Source organism: Petaurus breviceps, unplaced genomic scaffold (genome assembly GCF_028583685.1).
Source record: "Petaurus breviceps papuanus isolate PSGF00001 unplaced genomic scaffold, PetGlider_PUasm1.0 90750, whole genome shotgun sequence".
Classification (NCBI taxonomy): Eukaryota; Metazoa; Chordata; class Mammalia; order Diprotodontia; family Petauridae; genus Petaurus; species Petaurus breviceps.
In genome coordinates, this window is record NW_027187335.1 from 6,912,691 (window position 1) to 6,923,376 (window position 10,686).

The 10,686-nt window shown below is 34.6% G+C and overlaps 1 long non-coding RNA gene across 1 annotated transcript; it reads right to left on the minus strand.

The window, feature by feature from the left end:
* Positions 1-1,375: 1,375 nt before the first annotated feature.
* LOC138145774 (uncharacterized) lies at positions 1,376-2,431 on the minus strand. Its single transcript, XR_011164309.1, has 3 exons — positions 2,231-2,431; positions 1,811-1,952; positions 1,376-1,473 (listed from the first exon to the last, which is right to left on the minus strand). It is a non-coding gene; the product is annotated as an uncharacterized lncRNA (long non-coding RNA).
* Between the last annotated feature and the right edge of the window lie 8,255 nt (positions 2,432-10,686).

Genomic DNA, 10,686 nt, shown 5'->3' on the forward strand with positions numbered 1-10,686 from the left:
GGTGGCCAGGTGGCTCAACGAGTAAGAGCACTGGCTGCAGTGTCAGGATGACCTGGGGATCAAATCCGGGCTCAGATACTTAGCACCACACCCAGAAATAACTGGCAGTGTAACCTTGAGCAAGTTACTTAATCCCAATTGCTAAAAAAAAAAAAAAGAACTGCAACTTCATAGTGTACATCACCACTTCCCTTTATACAGAGTCTAAAGCATTGTACAAGCATCCAGGCAATTTATGAAGATTATTTTTAAAAATTATGTTGAAGAACCATACAAATGACAGAGTAATAACAAGTAACATCAAAATCATTAGAACCTAAAATTATTTTCCATCCTGCTAAAGATTAGTTTTTTTGTTCCCTTGCAATTTTTCCTCCTTTTTCTACTAGTGCAAAAGTTCACACTGCTTGAAAATCAGTTTATATTAAAACCATGTGAACCTGAAACTAAATTTCCTGATCATAAAGACAAGAATGATTTTCTGGGTTTGATTTCCCACTGTGAATTTTTATTAACTTAGAAGAACTATTGGTAGTTACTCTCTCTTACTCACAATGCTATACCAGAAAGTTGATTGCAAATATGTTTCCCTAACAAACTCTATTGGCTGTACCTCTACTGAGAAGGAAAGTATTGTGGGGAGTACATTTTCTAAATCTTTGCCTGACTGCATCCAAACAGGCAGAGAATTTCAGTCAAGCAAATGATTTTGAGAACACTTTGGCCATTATAGGACTTGGCAAATAAAACAGAGTAGGAAGCTTTCTATCAGAAATTGAAGCCATGTGGATAGCCAAGCAGGATGCATAGGTCTTGAATAATTGGAAGACCCATATATTTTAAATAACAGATGAGAAGATATTCAATTCTTTCCTGTGCTGCAGAAGGACCTCCCTGAATTCCTTGCCTACTAAGGTAAGGGATGCCTCTTGGGACCTCTACTACTAAGAAGCCATTTCCTAAATAAGTTACTGCATTTTGTCACTATTATTCAATACATTTTTTTTTGCTTCACAGTTTCTCTATTATGAGGGAAGTCACAATTGGGTGGGGTGGAAGTTAAGAAATGACTGGGGTATAAGATCACAACCCAAAAGGTGTGTGTAGACACATACATCCAAACGAAGAGACTCATGACCTAGTTTCAAAAAGCTTTTATTTGTGGCTTTCCTAAAGGCAAAATATCAGAAAACAATCCACTGCAGAGATTACATTTTATAGTAAAGAAATAGTATCTTTATCCCTTCCTTTCCTTAAGTATACATGCTTTCATCTTATTATGAACATTTGGAGCAGTTTTCCATGTCTAGGTATGTGACTTGTTTAAAAGGCACCCATAATTATGGCTCTCCACCATTCTCTACATCACTAGCAGGCCTCGTGCAGCTTCTCTGTAGTCTCAACCACATACCTGTATCATAATTAGAAAGCTCTTCTGCCCAATCTATCTAAATATTTTAAGATTGTATTCTGCTTCCCTTTATCATCTGGAAAGAGAAGAATTTCCAAGTTTTTCCTGTGGTTAGAACACTCAACATTTTAGAAAAAAACCCACTATCTGAAACACCTAAATATTTCAATTTGCTGGTCATAAACTTAGGGAGGTGAAGCTCAAAATCAGACATGTTAAATCGTCTCTTCCCTCAAACAGATAATTAGAAAAAGAGATGATTTGTTTATTAGGTCAGTTAAAGAAGTCCTATTCCTGCAATGCTCCTAAGTAGTCCCTTTCCTAAATGTCAACCATACTAGGTGGCTGATGATGGAGACTGCAATAGATCTCACAAGGATTTAAAGTCCAAAACAGTACCATCCCAGAGATAGCCAGCACAGAGACAAGGGAGTTCAATGACCCAAGTGAAATGCTGGTAAAGGCACAAGGAGAGGAATCATGGGTGACTTTAGTGCCATTTTCATTTAACAAGCCATTAATAGAGCAGCCCAAAGACTCCCTACTTTTATCAATGTTTAAATCAATTACTGCAGGAAGACATGATTGGCAGGCTGGTATTCCTTCTGGCAGAGATCTTCAAGGGAGCCCCAGCCAGACCCCAGCATGGACACTTGCTGGAGTAACCTATGGCTGAGGGGTGTACAGTAGGTATTTCTTGCCTGAAGGGAGCTCTTTGGTGAAGACGCCTTTAGGAAACAGTTTTCTGGCCTCCTCTTCAGAGATAGTTGGAACAACCATGACACTATACCCACATTTCCAGTCAACAGGAGTAGCAACCTTCTTGTATGCTGTCAACTGAAGGTAATCAATCACTCTGAGGATCTCATCAAAGTTCCTGCCAGTAGTTGCTGGGTAGAGGATAGACAGCTTCAACTTCTTATCTGGGCCAAAAATAAATACCACACGAGCTGTCAGAGGCATGCCCTGCCCATCCCGTTCATCTGGGTCTAACATCAACTTTATAGGTATGTATGTCACACACATGTAAATATATGTAATGTATATTTTTTACATTACATAAATGATGTAAAATATACAGACATATGTGTGCATATGCATATATGTATGTGTGTATATATACACGTGTGTGTGCACACACATATCTTTCAAAATGAAAATTATAATCCCTCTTTGGCTGCCCATTTTGTATAACTCTTGGCGATGTCATTAACATGAGTCTGACACAGAATGTCCAAACAGCATTCTTGAGACCTTATTCTAGTTCTCTTGACATTCCATTTCAGTCATAAAGTACATAAAGTCATTTCAGCACATAAAGTATCTCTCAATTATCACTTTATTGAGCAGCATATCTTTGGTCATCCAATACTTTGATGTCAATGATGACATCATTTATACTTTTTTCTTCATAATTTTTCTTGTTTTTTAAAATACTTAAAAGGCTACAATAAACCAAAAACAAGAAAAGCTTTTATGTCACCCCTACATTAGTTAAATTTTGCTTCATGACAAGAAAAAGAATGGTTCCTATCTTGGCTCCTGCATGATGCTACTACAAATAGGTAGGTATAGAACTGGACTGGTAAATATTTAATAATGAACTCTCTGAGGAAAAAAGAAATTAGTATAGCAAATTTTAAGCTTAATTTGTATTGTTAGCTTTTCCATTACTTTCTTAAATCTAGACAATAGAAAAACAATAAGTCAAAGCCTAATTTGTAGTGTTTGTCAATTACAAAGATATAATCATTCTCACTGAAAACTAAACAATTGACTGTATGGAATAAGGTTGAGCTTGCTCCTTTTGTTGCTGACCGGTCATTTTCAATCATGTCCAATTCTTGATGACCCATTTGGGATTTTCTTGGCAAAGGTACTAGAGTGGTTTCTCATTTCCTTCTCCAGCTCTTTTTACACATGAGAAACTGAGGCAAACAGGGTTAATTTACTTACCCAGGGTCATATAGCTAGTGTCTGAGGCCAGATTAGAACTCAGAAACATGAGTCTTCCTGACTCTAGGACCCCGATTCTACTACACCATCTAGCTGCCTGTCCTTGTCAATACTATAAGCATGATGTTTGGGGACTAAATTATTTTTAACTCTGTTGTGGCATAATTGTTAATCTGGTTGGACTCAAAAGAGAAAATGTAAAATGTACTTTCTTTTAAATTAATTTTTTTTTGTTTATTTTTAGTTTACATATTCATTTCCACAAGATATTGAGTGACAAATTTTCTCCCTTTCTTTCTCCTACCCACCACCACAAAACATCAATCCCACTGTATACCCCCTCCATCAATCTACTCTTTCCTATACCCTCCCCCATACCTACTCCAATTTTCTGGTAGGGCAAGATGGATCTCCTTACCCCAGTGCCTGTATGGCTTATTTCCCAGTTGCATGTAAATAATAATAATAGTAATTTTTTTTAAACATTTGGTTTTAAATCTTTGAATTCAAGATTCTTTCCCTTCTCTCATCACCCACCCTTACTGGGAAGATAAGCAATTCAATATAGGCTGTGCATGTGTAGTTATGCAAAACATTTCCATAGTGGATATATTGTGAAAGACTGACTATATTTCCTTCTATTCTATCCTGTACCCCACTTATTCTATTCTCTACTTTGACTCTGTCTGTCCCTTTTCAAAAGTGAGTGCTTCTAACTACCCTTTCCCCCAACTGAGCTCCCCTCTATCTTTTACCATCTCATCCCCTGCCCCCCTATTCTCCTGTAGGGGAAGATACCCTATTTAGTGTATATGTCATTCCCTCCCTAAGCCAAATTCAATCAGAGTAAGATTGACCCATTCCCTTAAAAAGTGCTTCTTTGGACTTTCTTTCTAAGTGTGGCCATCTCCTTTTCAAAATCATTTCAGATTTTAAAAGTTTTAAGAATGGAATAGTATTAGGGATACTTTCTGGAGTAGTTATTAAGTAAATATTTTCAATGACCTCAGACTTTTTAAATTCTATTTTTTTCTGATTTTTGTAGCTTCTTGATTTTTTTATTACATGACATCTTGGTTTAAGGAAAAGAATATATTTGTTTATGATTGCCTTTTACTACTTAGCAACATATTGTGTGATTTGAATCTGAAGTTCTGACTGACAAAAATTTAGTATGAAAACACTGTCTGCAACTTATGAAACATCTTTGCAATTTTTATTAAATATATATGCACACATATACATACATACATATATATGTATATGTATATATGTGTGTGTGTGTGTGTGTGTGTAGCACTGGTGTATAATTAAAATATTTACATCCTGCTTCCATTTCATGTGCATTCATGGTTTCCCTTCTGTAGAGTAGTGCTAACCATCAGCACTGAGGCATATTCAAAAGTTGATATCAAAGTATTTCTGATTAATGATGATGTATCTTACCTTTTTTGGTATCAGAAAATTTTGTGGTAATGCTCTCTATACTCCATTTCAAGCTGATTATGACAATAGTTTCAAATGCTGTCTGTCTATAACCATATGCTACCCTTCTTATTTCTTAGGTTTATTGAAGTAATTTTAACTCTCTGAGATGCTAACCCAGTCAGTCATATCACCACACCTTAATTGTCCACTATCTCACCATTCTTCTTAAGAAAACACCAGTAATTTCATGCTCTCACAACACATGGAGTAACTAGTGTATAGCACTTTGTCTGCAATTTTCTTATTTTATCATTGTTTATCACTCTCACAACATGGTCAGTGCATTGGGATTTGAAGAATTTCTTAACATCTTTATCCTTTTCAGCAGCAGCATTATCTTCATCATTACTTTCTATTGGTTAATAAGATATAAAGTACATAACTTCTTAGTGGTCATATGCATGAAGTACTCAGTCACTGACATGGTAAGCAGTTTCTGACTGTGGTGACCAAATAGTTTGCTAAAGATTTCCTCATTTGTCAGAGTTGAACACATTCTTCCTGAGCAATGAAGAAAGGTAGGATTGATTGTATTTGTTATTTTGGTTGCACTCATCCAGATATTAACTATTCAATTTACTTTTGTGAGCATCAGCAGGATGTAATAGATAGAGGAGAATCATTTGGGGACAGATGGGTTGAAACCCACCTTTTGAAACGTATTGGGTTTCTACCATTGACAAGCTAACCTTTCAAGAGCACACACAATTCTCCAAGACTGATGAGGAGTAACTGCTGATCTTCATTCCTAAAGGAAATTTCCTCATCATTATTTTCATGCAGTGATGAAGCCATAGATCGGTCCCCCAAAAAGCACATGTTAAAAATGAAGTAGTTTTTATGACAAAAGTTGTTTTACTTTTATTATTCCATGTTGCTATTGTATTTAACCAATCCATACTCTTTCCCCCACACCACCCCCAAGGAATGGTTACTTTTGATTGACCAAAAGCCATTTTTTATAACCTGAAGGGAATGAAAAGTCAATGGGCAAAATTTCTAGAGATGCTGATCTTGCGTGCTTCTCCTCCCCTCCTTTCCCCCTCCAAAATACATATTTTTCAGCTGTGGACAATTAAACTCAGTAGACCAGGAAAAAATATCCAGGCTTCTTCTGTATAAAGGAAGCCAATTCAGCTACCAGAACCACTTTGACAGCTATATAATTACATGGGCCATAAATTATATTTGGTAATCACCTTGTTTATAATTTCATTCCCTGTAAATTAGTAGTGTAATGAAATGAGATTTCATAATCACCAGGTGCATAGTGAACTGCTCACCAGAGATTCCAACCATGGTAAAAAGGCTTCCACCTTTGAAGTGTTAGAATTTCTGCTGGAAGTTTTTTTACTGGTCAGTCAGATGGCCAGTTCTCAAATGCCCTCGCCTTGGATCTGCCAGTAGAAATCCAAGAGCTCCAGGTTTGCAGCCAACCTGATATCCCAATAGTTTCTAGATGTATAGAACTATGGTTGCAAGGAAACCACAACTTTATTCCTAATTCATCAATCAGTTGTCTGAAGATATTCTCTTTTCACTTAATAGTATTTTTTTCAATTACATGTAAAGATAACTTTCAACATTCAAATTTTTAAGACTTTGAGTTCAATTTTTTTTCTCTCCCCCTCCCCAAGTTGGTAAGCAAACTGATATAGGCTGTATATGTACATTCATATTAAACATTTCCGCTTTAGTAATGTTGTGAAAGAATCCGATCAGAAGGGGAAAACCGCAGGAAAGAAAATACAAAAAAGATAAAAATAGTAGACTTTGATCTACATTGAAATTTCATAGTTCTTCCTCTGGATGTGGATAGCATTTTCTATCATGAGTCTTTTGGAATTGTCTTAGATAATTATATCTCTTAGAAGAACATTATCTAAAAGTTGGTCATCATGCTATGTTGCTTTTACTGTGTACAATGTTCTCCTGATTCTGCTATTCACTTCATTCAACACAAGTTCATGTAAGTATTTCTAGTTTTTTTTTCTGAAATCATTCTACTTACCATTTCTTACAGAACAATAATATTCCATTACCTTCATATACCACAACTTGTTCAGCCATTCCCCAATGGACAGGCATCCCCTCAATTTCCAATTCTTTGCCACCACAAAAAGAGCTGCTATATATATATATATATATTTTTACACAAAGGTCTTTTTTAAACAAAATCTCATGCAGATATATACCTAATAATAGTATTGCTTGGTCAAATGGTATATGTATGCATGGTTTTACAATCCTTTAGGCATAGTTCCAAATTGTTTAAATTTTCCCACCCATACGCCAGCATTTGTCATTTTCCTTTTCTGTCATATTAGCTAATCTGATATGTGTGGGTTGGTAGCTCAAAGTTGTTTTAATTTATATTTCTATAATTAATAGTGATAGTGATTTGAGAATTTTTTAAAAATATGACTATACACAGCTTCGAATCCTTTTTTATGAAAACTGCTTGTTTATATCCTTTCATCATTCATCAAATGAGGAATGCTTCTTATCTCTATGATTCAGTTCTCTATATATTTGAGAAATTAGATGCTTGTCAGTGAAACTTATCTGAATATTTTTTCACAATTCTGATTGCTATATATTTGCATCCTCCCTCTTTTCCCCCTGTTTATTTTATTCTCTCCTTTTAATGTCTATTCTCAAAAGTATTGTGCTTCTAACTTTTTTCTCCACCCCCAGTATGTACTCCCTTCTATTATGCCCCCAACTTTCTCTTCTCCTCTTCCCCTACTACTTCTTGTACAGAAAGATAGATTTCTATAGTCAACTGAGTGTTGTTCCCTCTTTGAGCCAATTCTGATCAAAGTTACATTTACTTGTTCCCCCTATCTCCATTGTAAAAGCTCTATTGTGCCTCTTTTATGTCAGTATTTTTTGTGCAGGTGAGGGCAACATTAGACATATGTTATTTTCTGAACTCTGTCATTGATTAACTGTATAACCTTGAAGAAAAGGTGAGCAGAGTTTAGAGTTCAGAAAAGAGCTTTGATTGAGTCTGGCAACAACTGACCCGGAGCTGGCTGCCACCTGATGCCAAATCAGAAAGCAGATCTGGAAACAATATCCAAATTCCACCATTATACTTTGGTCTTATCACTATTTCAGCAGTCCAGAAAAAAAGAGTAAGCTGCTAAAAAGCGACTCTGCCCACCTAGTGTTGGAGAGTCCCAGAAGAGGAGAGATTTGAGCGTGGCAGTCTGTAGAGAAGCAGACGCAGTCTTCTGCTAAATTGTTCAGACTTGTTCTAAAAGGGTCAAAATATATTCAGTCTTTTTTTTTTCTTTTTGGAGCGGGAAGGCAAAGCAATTGGGATTAAGTGATGTGTCCAAGGCCACGTGGCTAATAAGTGTTAAGTCTGAGACCGAATTTGTATTCAGGTCCTCCTAACTCTAGGGCTGGTGGTCTGCTCACTGTGCCACCTAGCCACCCCCAAGATATTTAGTCTTAAGAGTACAAAGTTGTGAATTATCCACATTTTCTCTCTGTTGTTGTTCTGTAATTTTTTGCCTATTCTTCCCTCATGGACACTGTGTGCATTGGTGGTACATAGGTGTATACATAGATATATCCTTGGTTTATTGGTAGACTGTTAGGTTTCAAATTTTTTTATCTTTAGTAAATGTTTTTTGATTAAGAGAAAATTGTGTTCCATAGCAGTTGATTTTTCCAAATGGGAAGCATTTTCCAAAGTTTAAGAAGTTATGAGTGTCAATTAGGATTGTTATTTAAAAATCACATGTATTGCTTTTTATATAATTCATATTTCAGAGAATATCCCTCTCCCCATCTCTTCCCAGAGTAATCTCAGGTAACCAAAGTTGTTATTGTTGTTATTACTGTTGTGGTTTTGAGGTAAAAGTTCTTCAGACCTACCCACATAAAAAAAATAAATCTAATAATAAATACTGTGACTTATGTCCATAGTTCCTTACCCAAGCAAAGAAATAAGAACTGCCTTCTCAGATCTCTGATAGGCATCTAAGCTTGTTCTTTATAATTTTGTAGAATTCAAGTTCAATTGGGTTATTCTTGTACTTTCTCTTTATATAACCATAAACATTTTGCATGCTTTCCTCATCTTTGGCATATTTCACTTTACATCAGTCCTTACAAAATTTTTCATACTTTTTCTTTATTTGTCATATTCATAGATAACTAGTCATCCTATTATGCCCATTACATTGATCTAGATGACTTGTTTAACCATTCCCCAGTCAGTGGACATAAATTTTATTTCTAGTTTTTCAGCAAAGCAAAAAAAGTGCTACAATAAATATTTTAGTGTATGTGGGACTTTTCTTTTTGTCATCCATATTTTTGAGGTAAATGTCTATTAGGAAATCTCTGGAAGAAAGAGTAATGGATTTTTAAGTCATTTTCTTCATGTAATTCCCAACCACTTTCTATATTGGTTAGGCCAATGAATAGTTTTACCATCAGAGCTAAAATGTGCTGATTATTTCACAACTCCTCCAATGATTAATTTTTTCTTCTTGTCTCATCTTTGCCAATTTTCTCAGCATACAGAGAAACTTCAGATTTTAATCAGAAAAACCTGTTTCGATTCTAATTTCTTTTGTTATAAGTGTTTTGGATTTTTATTTAATATGCTTAATAAAAGTTAATAATTTTTATTTTGAAGGCTTTTGTTTTATTTTTTAAATCCCTTAACTTCTTGTCAACTATAACATACTCTTGGTCACATTTATTTCATATATATATATATTTATATACATATATATCTGCACATAGGTACACATCTGTATCTGTCTCTACATTTGTCTATATCTGTATCTCTATCAGTTTATGTATATGTATTGTAGCCATATAAATTACTGTATATGAAAGATACAATTTATGCAATATATTATTTACTATAAAACATATATGTTAGAAAGCCTATCTATGCAAAATATATATATCTACATAATAGATGTGCATATTCTTAGCTAATTTTATATACATAAATGTAAGGGTCTATATATGCATGTGTAAATCATACATATACACACATACATGCATACATATGTGTGTATATAGTTTTTCTTGTTATTGAGTTGTGTTCAATTCTACATGAACCTATTAGGTTTTTTTTTTTGGCAAAAATACTGGAGTGGTTTTGCTCTGTCCTTCTTTAGCTCACTTTACAAATGAGGAAACTGAGGCAAACAGGATTAAATGACTTCTCTGGTGTCATACAACTAGTAAATACCACAAGCTGAATTTAAACTCAGGGCTTCCTGACTCCAGGAAAATCATACATGTACATACAGACACATATAAATATATAAATGACTTAAAAAATCAATTGACAAAACTTTTCTTCCATTTCAGTATGCTTGTGATGAAAATATGCTAATCTCTCATTAATTAGAGATACTTTCTAGCACAGATTATCATTTTTTTCTATTTTGTCACGTGATTTTTAAAAAAAATATTGTTTAAGAGTTCTATGTTCTGACATATTTCTGCCAAATTTATTCATCTATGGCTTCATTTCTCTTCTAAACCATTCTAGATTTTCTCATTGTTTTACCATAAACTCCTTACAATACACAGTTTTTTTGTAAAATGTTGAAAAACTGTACTTTTCCTTGCAATATTGCTAAGAGAGTTTTATAATCTCTTTGAGGATTTATTATTTTTCTTTCAGGTTTTAGAATCCTTTCTATTGATTGTTCTGTGATCTGAATAGTTGTGTTTTTAAATATTGTTTTCCTCTTCAATTATTTTATTTTTCAGCATTTTATCCTCCATTTGACTTTCTTCCCTCCTGACTTTTGTACTTCTACCACATACTATCCATTTTGCTG